At 43.6% G+C, this 18,688-nt stretch overlaps 1 protein-coding gene and 1 non-coding gene across 2 annotated transcripts in view; both read right to left on the bottom strand.

Annotated features, from left to right (window-relative positions):
• The window catches only part of CPQ (carboxypeptidase Q), a 544,096-nt gene that overhangs the window by 35,967 nt on the left and 489,441 nt on the right, over nucleotides 1-18,688 (bottom strand). The gene's annotated exons all lie outside the window — the stretch shown is intronic.
• Nucleotides 7,185-7,256, bottom strand: TRNAC-ACA (transfer RNA cysteine (anticodon ACA)). Its single transcript has one exon. It is a non-coding gene; the product is annotated as a tRNA-Cys (tRNA).

Genomic DNA, 18,688 nt, shown 5'->3' with positions numbered 1-18,688 from the left:
TTCTGGAGTCGAATAAAGACAGAGGGAATTGAAAGAGAAGATTCTTTTGTCCAGCCTGTCTTTCAGGAAGATGTCTGGGAGATGGCCCAGCGTCTACGAGGAGACAGACAAGGTGCTGGTTTGTTTTGCGAGAGAGTGAGAGGGGACAGAGCAAAGCAAACCTGGAAGCTTATAAGCATCCCTCCCTCCTTGTCCTGGTCAGGATATTTGCCAAGTTTCAGCCAACTGTTTCTGTGTCTCGCTTGGAAAGTGAGCAGCCTGTGTGGATGGGGTGGGGAGCTACGCCACTTGCTGCCTCTCCGCATGCCCACAGCACTGACTGCTTTGACACGCACTCTGAAAAGCAACTCAAGCTCTCGACTGACTGGTGAGTGATGAAACCTGGTCTGAAGCAATTCATCGTTTCAAGATGATGGCAGGAGGCAGACAGTTCCGGCTAGAAGTGGAGTGGATCCTTTTGAGCAAAGGATTTAAAAAAAGAGATTCTGCATAGCAGCTGGCCCCCTGGAACATTGGCCACAGAAGTCTGGAGTACACTTGTCATGTAGGGGTCCTGGGATGCCCCTATTAACCTAGAGCCCCTGGAAGCCAGGATGGGGGCTATCACCCTCCACTGGGAAGGTTATAATAATTCACAAGAGAGAATAGTTACCGAAGGGTAAAGTGGTGGGGAAAGCATCATAGAGATATTGGCATATGCCAGGCCTTGAAGATGTAACTTCTAGGAGGGAAAAAGACAGGGCATTCCATGGAAGCATTTCCCCCATAATGTGGGAAAAGGCAAGGAGCAGGCCATGAGCGGGGTACGCCCAGGGAATACCGATTAGAACAGCTTGGCTGGAGAGGCGAGCTCCCGTCATAGAATATTGGAAGTGAAGACAGGACAAAAATACCCTGCAGTGCTCTATAGGTAAGATCAATGGCTCATTTACCCAGCTTCAAAAGGCTGCAAATAGCTATTTTTTATGTTGGAAAAGAAATCCAATAATTTGTATCACTTGCCGCTATGAATCTGATAAAAAGCCCTTCCTGAAGACTGTAACAAATGGCCACGGGAGCCCTGCATTCAAGCTGCAGTATTGTAAGACACGGACAGGAGAGTCGGATCATACTGATTTTGCTGGGCCTCTTGGGCTGTGTGTACAGAATCCCCAGAGCCCCTGCCTCGCTCACTGGGTTCCATTTTCTCCTGTTTTGTGCAGATTTAGAGAGAGCCAGCTCTAAGGAAGGCTACACCGGCGTGTGCAAAGCCCATCGAAGCACAGCTGCAGTCCTTAAGAAGCTCGAGTGGAACAGAGATAAGATGCTCTAATGAGTTAGGGCCATGTGTCAAAGAAAAGCAAGAATGAGGACACAAAAAGAAGAGATGGATGTGGAGCAACTGGAACTGTCATCCACAGCTGGCAGGAATGTTGTTCAGTCACTAAGCCGTGTCTGGCTCCTTACGATCCCATGGACTGCAGCACACCAGGCTCCCCTGTCCTTTATTATCTCCCAGAATTTGCTCAATTTCATGTACATTGAGTCGCTGATGCCAACTGACCATCTCATCCTCTGCCACCCTCTTCTCCTCCTGCCTTCAACCTTTCCCAGCATCAGAGTCTCTTCCAACGAGTCAGCTCTTCGCATCAGGTACGAATATAAAGAATGGGAAATGGTAAAAACCACTTAGGAAAACAGGCGGTTTCTTCCAAAGTTAAACATAGCTCCACTTCTAGATACTTCCCTAAGGAAGAAAATACATGTATCCACATAGAACATTTGTATAAGAATATATTGTAAAGAAACTATACCCCAATAAAAAATAAAATAAAAAGAATGTACCTAGAAGCTTTATGCATAAATACAAAAAAAAAAAATAAGCTCTGAAAAAAGCTAAATGTGCACTTAACAAGAAAATGGATAAACAAATTGTGGATGGAAAGTGCTCATCAGTAAAAAAGAATGAAAGTAAAAAGTGAAAGTGAAGTCGCTCAGTCGTGTCCAACTCTTTGGGATCCCATGGACTGTAGCCTACCAGGCTCCTCCATCCATGGGATTCTCCAGGCAAGAGTACTGGAGTGGGTTGCCATTTCCTTCTCCAGGGGATCTTCCCAACCTAGGGATCGAACCCGGGTCTCCTGAATTCCAGGCAGACGCTTTAACCTCTGAGCCACTGACAAATGCAACAACATGGATGAACCTAAACACACGACAGTGCCAAGTGTGATGCAATTCCTTGCACTTATTCCATTTACACAAAGTTCAGGCACAGGCAGAACTGCGCATGGATAATAGAAGTCAGAATAGTGGTTGTCTCTGGGGATGGGGTGAGGTTGGGAGTTGTCTGGAAAGGAGAATGAAGAACCTATCTGGAAATGTTGCATCTTAACTTTGGGTGGTGGTTACCAAGGGATTCACGACTATCGAAACTTATCAAAGTGAGTGCATTTTACTGTATGTCAATTGTATTTCAGTAAAAAAAAAAAAAAAAAAAGGTATAGAACAAGAAAGGAGCTGGGTAAAGGACAGCATGGTTTCATGGAGATGCTGCCTTGAGCAGCTTCAGAGAGAAGATGGAGGACGGAGCGAAGATGTGATGGGCGCGGTGCGTGAGTGCTCCCAGTGGATGTCCTCACGTCTCAGTACAGCTGGAAGAGAGACCCTCGGTGAAGGGGACAAAAAGCGAGGGCTGGGGCTTGAGGAGCATAGACAAAGCTCAGAACAGGATGCTACAGACAATTAGGAAGGGGCTTTTCCTGAGATGATGGACACATTTTCAGAGTTACACATCATGGCTTGCTGATGGAGATCACTGGCTAGGCTGGGGACTGGCAGGGCATGGAGGATGAAAGCGTACGGTGCTCACTGAGAGCACACTCCAAGTGGGTCATGGCTAGAGGATAGGGATGAGATAGTGCAGGGCCAATGGAGATTGCAGAAGGGTCAAGGTTCTGGCTGTCAGGACGAAGAGGAGCAAGTCCAGGAGGCATAAGACATTTGACTGGTGGCTCAGACAGTAAAGAATCTGCCTGCAATGCAGGAGACCCAGATTTGATCCCTGAGGCAGAAAGCTCCCCTGGAGGAGGAAATGGTAACCCACTCCAGTATTCTTGCCTGGAGAATCCCATGGACAGAGGAGCCTGGGGGGCTACATTCCATGGGATCACAAAGAGTCAGACATGACTGAGCGACTAAGCACAGAAGACAGTGTTGATCAGTGAAGGTGGTTTTCCTATCCACGATGTCTGAAGGAGAGCAGTTCTGAATGATGGATAGGTTGAATGGTGATGACACAGCCTTGGAAGCTGGGAGTCACCAAGGACGGTGGCAGAAGACACATAGAAAGGGAGCCTGAGACGAAGGCTGAAGTCCTTGCAAATGCGGTGGCACGTCCCCAGTTACAAGTTCCTCTCTCTCCCCAGGTGAAGCGGAAGTTGACCTGAGCTTGGATTACAAAGTATTGCTTTAAATAATATGCAATTGGTTATATTTAACTCTTTCTATTCTATGAAGATGAAAATGCTTCAGGGTATATTTTAAAGTTGATTGTCATCAAGTCTCTATGAGTAACACAAAGTGGTTTTTATTCTCTTTTTATAAATGAGGAAAGGAGCCTTACTTCACCAAGGCTCCTCCCCACAGCCTTCCTTCTGATCAGGGTAGGATGTGGGTACACAAAAGTAATTGCTGAAACCACCGGACTACGCAGAAGGGGACTGCCCTTCAGAAAGGGCACAACGTGGCATAGGTTTCAGTGTTTGAAAAGAGCTGTACTGTGTTTTGACACTTCAAAAGTAAAATTTATGGGAAGAAATAGGTTGTTCTGTTCTTATTCATCTTTCCAGTTCTTTTATTGATTTTCTTATTGGAATAATTCCTTCAAGCCCTTAAAAATCTAAATTCTTATTTAGAGACTCCCAGACTCCTACATAAAGAAATATATTCCAAAGGCCAGTGGGGGCTTTTTGGTATATCATGAATCAGAAGGAAATGGCAGCAGAATTGTTTCTACTGCTTATTAACTGTGTAATCTCTTGACAAAATATTGCATCTTTGTGCTTGGAGTTCCTCGTGGGGAAATTATGCAAGTAAGAGCTCTACAAGGTTGGGATTTTTAATACTCTAAGAAAACAGTGAACCGTTAGTGAGCCCTTAAATAGAATTAGCAGCAACAAGAAAGTCAACTTAGACCTGAAGCAGCATTCTGGCAAGGTATTCTTAATCAGGCATCTTCTAGAAATGAGTGCTGATTAATAAGACGAGAACACCCACCCCCACAGCTACTTCCCCATCAGCATCAGTACCCACGTGCTCTGTCTTCCTGCCTGTTACCAAAGGAGAGTGATTCAGGCTTATGTTGCTGTTCAGCTGCCCAATCATGTCTGACTCCTTGTGACCCCATGGACAGCAGCACGCCAGGCCTCCCTGAATCTCATCATCTCCCGAAGTTTGCCCAGGTCCATGTCCATTGCATTGGTGATGCCACCCATCCATCTCATCCTCTGATGCCCTCTTCTGCTTCTGCCCTCAATCAAGGTGTGTGGGCTACAGGCCCTTTCCCTGTGCCACCAAATTACAGTGTAGAACTCCAGAGTCAAGAGTTCTAAACCTGAACCTAGTTTTCCAGGTTCTTATGGACTGTGTATTTGTCAGTATCATGGGAAAAAACATTTTATCTAATAGTTTGTTAGTTTGATACAGAAATTTTACATACTGAAAATATATGCTGATTCCTTCTTTGATCTTATCCCAACCTCTTATATGCTGGGGTTGCCAAGGCTCAGTCTCAGAGCCTCTTCTCTTCTCTACACTCATTCCCATCTGATCCACCCAACCCATGGCTAGACTGCTGATGACTCCCAAATGGTTTCTCCAGCCCACACCTCTTTCTTAGTTTTATACTCTTTACTTGACATTTCCACTTGGATGCCTAACAGGCATCTCAAATGTGCACATGTACCAAAATATACTCCTGTTTTCTTTCCAAAATCCGTTCTAGTCACAGCCTTCCACATTCCACTTTATGCCAACCCCTCTTCCAACTGCTTAGGCCAAAAACCTTGCAGCCTTTTGGAATCACCTTTTACTCTTGCAATCTGTCAGGAAACCATGCTGGCTTTACATTTAAAATATATCCAAAATATGGCCATTTCTCACTACTTCTGCTGCCACACCCTGGTCCAAGCTCCAGTCACCTCTTGTCTGGACTACTGCAATCGCCTTCTCATAGGTCTCTCTTTTGGTCTATTCTCAATACAGACACCAGTGTGATATCATCCCAATATGACAGATCATGTCATTTTGCTCAAGATCCTGCAATGGTTTCCCCATTTCACTCTGAGGAAAAGTGAAAATCGTTAACATTCTTCAAAGCCCTATGTTCCCTAGACCCTGATACCTTTGGAGCACTCCCTCCCTTGCTGATTCAGCCTCAGCCACTCAGGTCTCTGTGAAGGTCCAGAAATGTGTCACGTGGATTCCTGAACCGGTATGTTGCTCTGGCTGTTCAGTCCGCTGGGAGGTTTCCCTCTGTTATCTGCTTAATATGTCTCCATCCACCTAATTCCCACACTCTCCTCTACTTTTCTTTACCCCATACCACTTACCATCGCCTAACAGTCTATATTTCCCTTTCCTACATCATGATGGAAATGTCATACATCTGTACTGTCCAGCACAGTAGCCCCCTGCCGTCTGTGGCTATCGAGCACTTCAAATGTACTTAGAATTGAATTTTAAATTTTACTTAATTTTAATTAATTTAAATTTATATTTTGTTTAAGTAGCCACACGTGGCTTGTGGCTAGCATCAGGAACAGCTCCAGAATCTGAGTACCATGAGACAGGGAACTTTGTTTCATTCACCAAGGTCACCTAAATACCCAGCAGAGTGCAAGACACACAGTAGGTACTCAATAAAAATGTGCTAATGAATGTGTGATCAAAGTCCAAGGCCAACTTGTTCAAGACCTGGCAGTCTACCGCTGGACAAGAGATAGAGGCAGAATCAGGAACTCAATAGGAAGCCCACTTTCCCAGCATATCAAAGAAGGATCCACAAGTCAAGGCAAGGGCTGTCTGTAAGTAAGGGCCCTGTAAGTAAAGTCTAGGCAAGGGTTTTCTGTAAGCAAAGGCCCTCTAAGTAAGCACAGTGCCTCACACATATAAATTAGGACAACAAACAGTCCCTCCTGCACAGAATCCAATCTCCAATCTCTACCAATGTGTAACCAACTCGGCTCATTTGTGGCCATCATCAGAATTCAAGGCAGAGGCTCCCCACAGGCATGGTCTTGCAGAGAAAGGTTAATACGAATGTGTAAAGCACTGCACCATCCCAACAGTGAGGAAAATGAAGGCAAGTATCAGCATCACTGATGAAAATGCTGAGGTCAGGGAATACAAGGTTTTATGCAATTGCATCTTGGAAACCGAGCAGAAGTCCTGAAGAGTTGTGGAAATTTATGTGAATTTGGTAGAATGAACATACCATGCAGGAAATTAAATAACCATTGTGTGAATGGTATTTTAAAAGCTATTTTGGAGATGAAGTAGAGAGTCAGTCTTACAATACCAAATCAAGATTTTCAAACTGTTTCCTTCCAAAATCTTATTTTGAAGACCCGTAAAACCAGTGCTTTCAGTATTACTAAGGTAGTGAAGAAGTTAAAAGTGCTTTACTAAGCTCCAATAATACTAAGGATTAGGCAATATTTTCCTTGTGTTATCTGACTAGCTCTTTAGGTTCCTATTAAAAGCAATAGATTTTTATGTCTCTAGTTTTTACTTAAAATACTTCAGCATATATTTATACACCCATGTTCATAGCAGCATCACTTATAGTAGCCAAAAGGTGGAACCAATTCAAATGTTCACTGGGTGAACATTTCGATAAACAAATAAATAAAACGTGGTATATACATACAATGGAATATTATTCAGCCTTAAAAAGAAATGAAATTCTGACACGTGCTACAACATGAAGACATTATGCTAAGTAAAATAATGCAGGAAAAACATTGTATGATTCCACATATATGAGAAATGTAGAATGGTCAAATTCATAGAGACAAAAAGTGAAGTCACTCAGTCATGTCCAACTCTTTGCGACCCCAGGGACTGTAGCCTGCAGGCTCCTCTGTCCATGGGATCTTCCAGGCAAGAGTACTGGAGTGGGTTGTCATTGCCTTCTCCAGGGGATCTTCCCAACCCAGGGATTGAACCTGGGTCTCCTGCATTGTAGGCAGATGCTTTACCATCTAAGCCACCAGGGAAGTCAGGGGAATGGTTATTTCCACTTTGGGAAGGGGAATTATTGTTAATATTGTTTTCTGGGTATAGAGCTCTAAGTTTTAGTTTGAGAAGATGAAAAAGTTCTGGAGATGGAAGGCATGGTGATGGGTAACAACGCGAATGTACATAATACCACAGAAGAGTACACTTAAAATTGGTTAAAAGGGTGAGTTTCCTGTTAAGTATGTTTTACTACTGAACAAAGACAGACAAAAATTATCAGCATGTGCCGTGTGATCCCGTGTGGCCATTTCTCAGGTTAAGCTATAACCAGGTGCTGGAATGTGCTGCATTCTAATAAAGAAAGCACATCGTGGGCTGGTCTTTCCCGTTAGCTCCCACAGGTGTCTGTTTCCTGTGTCTCAAATCACAAGCAGTGCTGTGCCAATTATACCAAAAGTCAGAAATGGTTCTTTCAATTGATGAAATTAGTAGTCGGTGATGCAGCATGGTGAATGTTAGAAATGTGCTCTTATTATTGAAATTTAAATACTACATTATATTCAGATGTGGACTGGCAGAAATTATTTGAGACCACCCCCATACTTGCTCCATCTGGGCATAAGAATGACCTAGTAGTGAAGCTGTCAGCTAAGTAGGAAACTCTTACCTCAAAATTTCTTCAGGGGCTACCGTGATTTACCAAGAAGAACCTAAGGGTCACAGATGGTCAAATCAGCCCAGGTCAGGTCACAGTCACACACACAGAGGCCAGAGGAAAGTTCTAGTGTCAAAGGACACAGGAAACCAATCTGTGAAGACTTGAATTATTAATCCTGGGAAAATACAATAGGTTGCTTAGTTTACTTCCCTCCTTGATTTTAGAGACAAAAATTGGGGCTCAGAAATGTTGAGTGATCTTTGTTAAGTGTTGAGTGATCTTTCTAAGTGTGAATGAATTTCATCTGCAGAAACTATAAGGGAGATATTAGATGTCATCATTATAGAAGAGCTACCGGTTTTGGAGGAATTAACATATGCGGGGCATACTATTAGGAGGTTCACCACGTGATTGCTAATTTTCACAAAATCCCTGCAGAGTGAACTACTGTCCTCAGTTTTCAGAGGAGGGGCTGAAGTTCAGAGTGGTCATGCCAGCAGATGTGGTGTGCACCACATTCACAGCCCCAATGCACACAACATTTCTCACCAGTTGTGGGCAACCTGAGCAGGGGGGGAGTCCCGGAGACAACACCTCTAGATCAGCACTTGGTCAATGAAGAATCCCCCTCCCAGGTTAGGTATCTCTGAGGTAAGTTCTATACAGTCTCCCAGAACCCGAAGTGCATCCAGTGGCCCACAGGAGGAACCTGCCCAAGAGCGTGCTGCTTGTTAACTTTCTTCCATTCCTAGACTCATTTCCTCACTCCCCATCAGTGCTTCTGGGATCACCTTTCAAATAAACTACCTGCCTCAAATCCCTGCCTCAGGGATGCTTTGGGGCAACTGTGTAATTTTCCAAGGTAACCCAGCCAGCCACCAGGTTGCAGAGTTGGATGGCGAACCCAAGTCTATCTATGTTTGAGGATCATGCTGCTCTTCTACAAATTTAATTACATCTTCCTGCCTGAGTAAGTAGAGATAAGATAGAAGGAGGCAATGGCTGTTTCAGCAAAAGCTCTTGAGATTTCTAAATGATGTGTTTGGTTAGTATCTCAAGTACTCATGTCTTTCGAGTTTCTACTCACCACTTTGCATCACAGAGACATGAAGCAAATTATCACAATGCTGTTCACAAATCTGATCCACGTGGGAAGTTGAAAAATGGCTCCCAAAGATGTCCACAATTCCAGACCCCCAAACCTGTTAATGTTCTTTTATTTACTGGTTAATTTTATCTTATTTTATTTGTTTAGCTGGGTCAGGTCCTAGCTGCAGCATGTGGGATTTTTGCTGTGGCCTGCGAGCTGCTCTCTGGCTGTGGCATGCAGGCTCCAGAGTGCACGCAGGCTCAGCAGCTGCCGAACGTGGGCTGAGTTGCCCCGTGGCCTGTGGGATATTAGTTCCCCACCCAGGGATCAAACCCACGTTCCCTGCGTTGGGAGGTGGATGCTTAACTACTGGACCACCAGGGAAGTCCCCGAATGTCTATATGACAAAAGGGAAATTTGCAGATGTAACTAAATTAAGAATCTTGAGATGGGAAGATTATTGTGGATTATCTGGGTAGATACAATATAATCACAAGGGTCCTTATAAGAGGGACTTAGAAGGAGTCAGATAAGGTGATAATGGAGTGAGGAAGGCAGAGATCAGAGTGATGCAGTCTGAGAATGGAGGGAGGGGCCACCGGTATCAATATTGGGAGACAAAAAAGATAAGGAAATGGGTTTCCCCTCACACCCTCTAGAAGGAACCATCCCTGCTAACACCTTAACTGTAGCCCCATGAAACTAATTTCTGACTTGCAACCCCTAAGACTGTAAGAGAACAAATTTGTGTTGTTTTAGGCCAAGTTTGTGGTGGTCTATTACAGGGTGACAGGAAACTGACACAGTTAGCTAAACATTACCAGTGATAATGATAATATAATAATAGGTAATATTTGGACTTCCCTGGTGGCTCAGTGGTAAAGAACCCACCTGCCAATTCAGGAAATATAAGAGATGTGAGTTTGATCCCTGGGCCAGGAAGATCCCCTGGAGGAATGCATGGCAGCCCACTCCAGTATTCTTGAGTGGAGAATCCCATGGGTAGAGGAGCCTGGTGGGCTACAGTCCATGGGGTCTCCGAGAATTGGACACAACTGAGCGACTAAACCACCACCAGACACTGTTTATTCCTAGTGATAATAGTTAAATAATAACAGATAATGTTATTCAGCCCTGACCATGTCTAGGCATAGTTCTGGGAACTTTATTAGACCATCAAACCTCTAGTCCTCATAAAAAGAGTGAGGAACTATTTCTAATTTCCCCATTTTAGAGATGAGGAAGCTGAGACTTAGGTTCAGAACTTGCCTCAAGTCACAAGCTAATACCTGAACTCAGGCTTTTCTGACCCCAAACCACATTTCTAATAACATTTCCAAAATCTGAATCCTCAACACTGAGAGTAAAAGGAGGTGAGTGTAAGGACACTGGTTGTCAGTGTCGCACAGCAGCCGCCTTGGCCTTTGCATGAAGAACAGAAGAGAAACAGTAACATACACAGCCTTCCTGTTGGACACCAGTCGCTCTGGTCCTCACCCGATTCTCCCAGCACACCACCTCTTTCCTCTTCGTCTTCATGTTTCTGGAAAAGGGCAGCTTAACCCAAACATACTGCTGGTTGGACAAGGGTAATTTAGTAATCAGGTGTTTTGGTTTCTAAGGTATTCTTATCTTCTAGCTTCTATCAGAATTGAGCTAACAAGAAATTACCCAGCAGCTTTCTTGAAATCAGGAGTAGCTTTGAAAACCCAGAATGAAACACATCCTTTTTTACTTTTTTTTTTTTTTTTTTGAGTGCTTTTTCATTTTAAAAACAAACAAAAAGCTCAAGTGATCACATTTTAAAAGGGAGCAGGATTTGCCTGGTTCACATAGCTTGACCTTGTCTAAGTATACAGTACTGTATATGCTTCCAGAGCAGGAAATGGTCTCATTATACCTTTTCTCTGCTAAGCACTCAGTATAAGGTGAGCTATAAGTAAACCCAAGGGGATTGGGGGTGGCAGAGTCACTAGTCCAATAAATAAATAAAGAAGAGCCAAATAAATGAAGAAAGCAAGATGTGAGAAGGGACGTTGACAGCGGGCTTTCATATCAGTCCTGCATCTATGCATTTTAATCATATGCACTTATACACTTCTGGGCCATTAACAGTGATAAGGGGGTTCTGTATTTGCAACTTTGTGGAGCCATCCCTCACTCCAGGATAGTAAGTAGTTTTCCTTTTGTCTGTATCAACTCTGACCTAGTGGTGTGTTAGCCGCTTAGTCATGTCTGTCTCTTTGCAACCCAATGGACTGGGGCTGGCCAGGCTCTTCTGTCCATGGGATTCTCCACACAAGAATTCTGGAGCAAGTTGCCATCTCCTTCTCCAAGTAGCACTGGCTTCTAAAACCCTAAATGGCAAAAAGAACTAATGGCCAAACCAAGACTCAGCTGGAAAGAATGTGTGATTGATTAGTGATGTCTGCTTTGAACTGAAAATAAGAGGAGTGCTGTGCATTTGCAGAAAACTTCCACACAACTAACTGTAGGCAGAGCTTACTGTCCAAATTTGTTTCAAGACAATGCCATCATCTGAAACTGTCTCTACGCTGTGAATATGTAGTTTTCACTTCTGCCTCCTCAATAGTTTCTTTCACTCACAACCACTGGATCTTGCTTTTTGCTTCTAGGCATACTAAGAAACAATGACTTTAATTTGAAAATGTATTTGAAAAGAAGTTTAAATCGATGTTTGTCAAGTTCTCTAAAGATAAGAAATGCTACATATTCCCCAAAACATCAGCAACAATCAAGCTTTGTTTAACATTCTTAAACAATACAAGTGTGCTTGGGTATTATTCTAATCAAGTTCCTTAACTGACTCAGTGAATCAATGGATCTTTACTTCCCACATATAACTTTGTGAAATGAATATATCCAATTAATTGTAATTTAAATTAATTACACAAATTTAACTTTACAGCCACTTTTAAAGTTTACTTAGGAATCTTAAAAGACTTTTCTCACTTTGTCCTATTTTGAAATTATTCAATAAGAAGTGAATAGAGTTCATCTTTTTACCTATTTCTTCCCAGGAACACATCCTAGGCCGTTCTATGAACCATTTTTCCCATTCTAAGAGGACCTCCACAATCAAAAGGTCACCCAGAACATTATTTTCATCAATAGTAACAAAAAGAATGCCATCTCTTAAATAGTTCAAGTTTACAACTTTTCACCTATTGTATCTTCTTGATTTTTATTTAATATATCTTTTAGTAGTATCCCCAAATTATAGATTTTAAATTAGGTTATTGAATAAATGGTAGTTCAGTTCAGTTCAGTCCAGTCACTCAGTCGTGTCCGACTCTTTGCGACCCCATGAATCGCAGCACGCCAGGCCTCCCGGTCCATCACCAACTCCCGGAGTTCACTCAAACTCACGTGCATAAAGTCGGTGATGCCATCCAGCCATCTCATCCTCTGTCGTCCCCTTCTCCTCCTGCCCCCAATCCCTCCCAGCATCAGAGACTTTTCCAATGAGTCAACTCTTCGCATCAGGTGGCCAAAGTACTGGAGTTTCAGTTTCAGCATCAGTCCTTCCAATGAACACTCAGGACTAATCTCCTTTAGAATGGACTGGTTGGATCTCCTTGCAGTCCAAGGGACTCTCAGGAGTCTTCTCCAACACCACAGTGCAAAAGCATCAATTTTTCAGCGCTCAGTTTTCTTCACAGTCCAACTCTCGCATCCATACATGACCACAGGAAAAACCATAGCCTTGACTAGACAGACCTTTGTTGGCAAAGTAATGTCTCTGCTTTTTAACATGCTATCTAGGTTGGTCATAACTTTCCTTCCAAGGAGTAAGCGTCTTTTAATTTCATGACTGCAGTCACCATCTGCAGTGATTTTGGAGCCCAGAAATAAAAAGTCTGACACTGTTTCCACTGTTTCCCCATCTATTTCCCATGAAGTGATGGGACCGGATGCCATGATCTTCGTTTTCTGAATGTTGAGCTTTAAGCCAACTTTTTCACTCTCCTCTTTCACTTTCATCAAGAGGCTTTTTAGTTCCTCTTCATTTTCTGCCATGAGGGTGGTGTCATCTGCATATCTGAGGTTATTGATATTTCTCCCAGCAATCTTGACTCTGGCTTGTGCTTCTTCTAGCCCAGTGTTTCTCATGATGTACTCTGCATAGAAGTTAAATAAGCAGGGTGACAATATACAGCCTTGACGTACTCCTTTTCCTATTTGGAACCAGTCTGTTGTTCCATGTTCTAACTGTGGCTTCCTGACCTGCATATAGGTTTCTCAAGAGGCAGGTCAGGTGCTCTGGTATTCCCATCTCTTTCAGAATTTTCCACAGTTTATTGTGATCCACACAGTCAAAGGCTTTGGCATAGTCAATAAAGCAGAAATAAATATTTTTCTGGAACTCTCTTGCTTTTTCCATGATCCAGCGGATGTTGGCAATTTGATCTCTGTTTCCTCTGCCTTTTCTAAAACCAGCTTGAACATCTGGAAGTTCATGGTTCACGTCTTGCTGAAGGCTGGCTTGCAGAATTTTGAGCATTACTTTACTAGTGTGTGAGATGAGTGCAATTGTGCAGTAGTTTGAGCATTCTTTGGCATTGGAATGAAAACTGACCTTTTCCAGTCCTGTGGCCACTGCTGAGTTTTCCAAATTTGCTGGCATATTGAGTGCAGCACTTTCACAGCATCATCTTTCAGGATTTGAAATAACTCAAGTGGAATTCCATTACCTCCACTAGCTTTGTTCACAATGATGCTTTCTAAGGCCCACTTGACTTTATATTCCAGGATGTCTGGCTCTAGGTAAGTGATCACACCATTGTGATTATCTTTGTCGTGAAGATCTTTTTTGTACAATTGTTCTGTGTATTCTTTCCACCTCTTCTTAATATCTTCTGCTTTTGTTAGGTCCAAAACATTTCTGTCCTTTATCGAGCCCATCTTTGCATAAAATGTTCCCTTGGTATCTCTAATTTTCTTGAAGAACTAGATAGAAACCCAAATGGTGTGACAAAGTCCATACTTGCATGCCTGGTGTGCCTGGTTTCTACCACGTCACCGTGTGATTCTCTGACCTGAGTTAAGCCCATTTCCCCACTGCACTGCGATCATTCCCTCTTCTCTGCTTCTCTTTTCTCGACTCCTGGCTCAGTCTGCCCGTCTGACTCTCTCTAGCCACTCGAAGCCTATTACTCTTCATGGCTCTGCTCAACTCTACCATCTTCATGGATTGCTGCTATTCGTGCTGAGCTCCTTCAACTCCCTGTATGTTGTCTCATCTCCATTCATTTAACAAATACGCCTAAAGGAGCCACTACATACCAAGTCCTACTTAGGCACTAGGGATTCAGCAGTGAATAAGGCTGCTTCTCATGGAGTTCCAATTGGGGTTCCTGCTTCTAGGGTCCACCTCTGGGTTTTAAGCTTCTTTACAACAGTAACCATGCTTGTGTCTTCTCTATGCCTATGAAAGAGCAATGTAACTTCACTGCTGTACAGCTTATCACTAATAAAGTGTTGTCCTGGTTGTGTGAGTATATAGCCAGCTAATGTCAGAGGACTGAGCAAGCAACCTTACTTGAGATACAAGCTCACTCCATTCTCTAACAATTTTCTAACTCTGGGGAATTCACAATACTGTTGGATAAGTGACTTTAGAAAATCTTGAGGAGGATATTGCCTGGAGATGCTTCCTTGTCCATGCTAAAGCAAAATCCAAAATATTCATTCCTTAGAAATATGTCTGGGAAGTTCCACCAAACTTGGGAACAGCAGTTGAAGAGGTTTTGAATCATTATGCCTCATTGACATGTTCTTCCCTCCTTTGATCTTTTCCTTGAGGGTAACTAGAATTACTCTTACAACATTTCAGGGGTGGTGAAAACTTAACACTATGAGAATACTTGCTCAGGAAAAAACCCAAAACCATATTTTAAGATTTATTATAACCAAAATGAACAAGGGTGGAATTGACCCACCAAACCAAATAAACAACAAAAACACCACTTTCCTCTCTCAAGTATGATAGGAAGTGATCAAGAAGTTGTTTTAGGACTTCTTCCAGAGAATTCATCTTAGGAAATCTGGCATCTAGAATGTTTTTAAGACTTGATTTAAAAAGATACTTGCTTGCTGTGTTAAATTAAACTTATATTTAACAGCCTAAGGCAGTCTCCTCCACAAAATTTCCCTCTGAATTTTGTAGACACACACACACCCACACCCACACACACCCACACCCATGTCTTCCTTGAGGAATCATGAGATTTCAGTAGCTGTCTGTGGGAACTGATTTGCATAAAGTCCCCTTTTTCCTTATGGGAGGACACGAGAAGGGGAACTTGGGACTCCTGCCAACTCTTCTGTGTACCTCCTGGCAAGCTACCTCCAGAGGCCTGTGATGCCAGCCTGGGACATCCAGAGCCACACAGGGAAGTGTGAGAGCTCACCTGGTACCTGTGAACACGGTGGATTTGTGTCATGCCTCAGGACACAGTTGTTGAAACAGAATCTTAGCCATAAGCAGGGGTATGGCACTGGCTTATGCTGCTACACTTATCTCTCAAAATTGATCCTAGGGATGTTTGCAGAAGGTTTTGAACCTTTGGAAACAGAGAATCTCTGGAAGAAGAAGTAGGCTTTCTGTAAAGAGTTGCTGTCTAGAGCTGATGTGGAGAGGGGACTATGCCTTCTCTCTGAAGGACCTAGAAGCAGTCTGAGAAGGAGAAGATCTCTGGAGAAAGCCATTTGGAGTTGATGTTAGAACATGACATGGTAAGGCTGGCCCCCAACAGACTGAGCATCTTAAGAGCAGACACTGTCTTGCTCGTGAGGGACTCACTATGACCTAGGACAGGGTCCGACTCACGGTAGGACCTCAGTGTTTTGAACTGAACTAAATCAGAAGCAGCTGCAGAAAGCTATGATCAGGGAAAAAGCAGGGAGGGCAAAGTTGAGAGGACTATATTATTTGTGTGTTCCCTATGTTCTCCACCAACCTATGGATATCTGAGAGTGGGGAAGGCGACTTTGAAACTTTCAAAATACGCATAATAACTAGGATAATGAAGAGGATGACTGTGATAGAGATAATACTAGGTGTTCACGAAGCCACTTTATTTCTTTCCTGAACACAGGAAGGCTACATTTCCCAGGTTCCTTGTATCTAGACAGGGCTATGTAACATGCTCTGGGCAATGGGATGTAGGGCAGAAGTGATATATGCTACTTCCAGGACTTTTCTAGCGGTCCAGTGGTTAAGACGCTGTGCTGCCACTGCAGAGGGCATGGGTTCGATCCCTGATTGGAGAACTAAGATCCCACAAGCCTTGCAGTGTGGCCAAAAAGAAAACCAAAACAACAACAACAACAACAAAACCTGTATTACTTCCAGGGCCTGGCTCCAAACTCCTCTCCTGCCATCTTCCAAGTCCTTCCTTCCTTCCTCCCCTCTCCCCTTCTCTCCCCTCCTCATCCCCTTTCCCTGAATGGACGCAGAGGTTTCAGTGGAGGACTTAGAATGTTTGGGGGCACAGCGAGGCCAGTAGAAGGGAGGAGTCAAGAACCTGAAGACTGCGTGGGGCACAGCGTCTCCTCCCAAACACTCACCCCACTGGACTGTGACCTGGGTAAGAACAAAGCATTTATTTGTTAAGTCCCTGAGCTGGGGCTGATCATCGTAGCTGCCAGCATTACAGCTCTGACGGATAAAAGGCCACCAGATTCTGTGTCAGTTATAGGGACCTGGCATCCACTGGTTCCTGACTGCGGGCAGGACTAGAAAATGGGGATTACAGTCATGTGCTTATGTGTACACTGAATCACAGATGCAACTTCTTTAGCATTTTCCCTATGCAAGGCATCAGATAGCAAGCAAGGATTTCAAAATGACTCTTTGTGTACTCATACATTAAAAGAAGCGAGTCTAAGGCTGACATATTCACCAAGTAATGTCAGAGCTGGCTGCTACCGGCTTCAGGACATCAACCCTGAATATTCAGAATAATCAGAAGGACTGATGCTGATGCTGAAGCTCCAATACTTTGGCCACCTGATGCGAAAAACTGAGCCCTTGGAAAAGACCCTGATGCTGGGAAAGATTGAAGGTGGGAGGAGAAGGGGATGGCAGAGGATTAGATGGTTGGATGGCATCACTGAGTCGATGGACATGAGTTTGAGCAAGCTCTGGGAATTGGTGATGGACAGGGAAGCCTGGTGTGGTGCAGTCCATGATGTCACAGAGTCAGACATGACTTAGTGACTGAATAACAAAAGCCTCAGGTTTCCTATGACTGTTACCTATTTTCCCTAAGAAAATGCATCCAAAAAAATAATTCTGTGTTAAACAAACAAGGGATCAGACTCACTGAGCAAAATCCTTGCAAGGATCTCCTAAGAAATCCAGAGTAGAAGAGCCGGGCTCACTGTGCTGCTTTCTAGGAACCAACAACTTTTCAAGACCAGAAGCACAAGGTTCAGTTTCAAGGCCTCAGGATAGCTCAATTTTCTCCTGGGATGTTAAGATACCATTAAAAACATAAGCTCACCTTATTGTCCAGGGAAGTAGGTACACTTAGACCAACTAATGTGCAAATGCATGAGCTCTGGGAAGGAAGCATGCATCAGTTTAAAGCTTTGGGGCATACTTCCTTGCTTCCAGAGACCCCTGCATGGCAGCGACCAATGGGTTCCGAACCAGGAGTGACTGTCTTCTACCTCAACCCCTCCTTTCTCTGGAGGGAGAAAGACTGCTGAAGCCTCCTGCTTTTGTTTCACTCCTCTGTCATAAAGTCAAGTAATAAGAGGTGGTTGTTCTTTTCCCTGCAACCACTCTTTAAATGCCATAACACTCTTCACCCCTGGTCATCTTCACCCACTAGGATCCAACTTTTCAGGAGCATGAGATGCCACCTCTTCTAAAAAAAGGCTTTCCTGAGTTTTTCTCAACCAGGCTTAAACTTTCTCATTACTTAATTTTCATATCACTTGTAAGTTCTACCATTTATAGTATTTTTCCCAGTTGTTGTGGTATGTCTGTATATTATTTACATGTCTAGGTGATAAACTTGAGAGAAGTATATTTTATTCACAGACCTATTGGGTTGGTGCAACAGTAATTGCAGTTTTGGATTGCAGTGCATTTTAAATCATTATAACTAGACTCAAACACACCTTTATTAATCAAAATAGGAACCATTACACTCAACGCATTTTTGCCAATGAGAAATAAGCTTGTGTGTTCCTGTAATGTAAAAATCCGTGCGTCAAGACTCAGTGAACTCCTGGAAAGCATTTCTACCTCATTCTGGTTGTGGAAGCATTTTCCTGGCAAAACGTTGTTGAGATGCTTTAAGAGGTGGTAGTCGGTTGGCAAGAGGTCAGGTGAACACGGCTGATGAGGCAAAGCTTGGTGCCCAATCGTTCAGCGCTGGAAGCACTGGTGGGGTGGTGTGCAGTCCAGCACAGTCACGGAGAAAAGCTGGGCCTTCTCTGTTGACCGAGTCTGGCTGCAGGTGTTGCAGTTTTCGGGGCGTCTCATCAATTTGTTGAGTGTACCTCTCAGATGTAATGGCTTCCCCAGGATTCAGAACGCTGTAGCGGATCAGACCAGCAGCAGACCACCAAACAGTGACTATGACCCTCTTTTTGGTGCAAGTTTGGCTTTGGGAAGTGCTTTGGAGCTTCTTCTCAGTCCACCCACTGAGCTGGTCATCACTGGCTGCTGTGTAAAACCCACT

This window comes from Bos mutus, chromosome 14, assembly GCF_027580195.1.
Source record: "Bos mutus isolate GX-2022 chromosome 14, NWIPB_WYAK_1.1, whole genome shotgun sequence".
NCBI lineage: Eukaryota > Metazoa > Chordata > Mammalia > Artiodactyla > Bovidae > Bos > Bos mutus.
The sequence above is the reverse complement of the archived record's forward strand: the minus strand, read 5'-3'. Positions and strand labels throughout refer to the sequence as shown.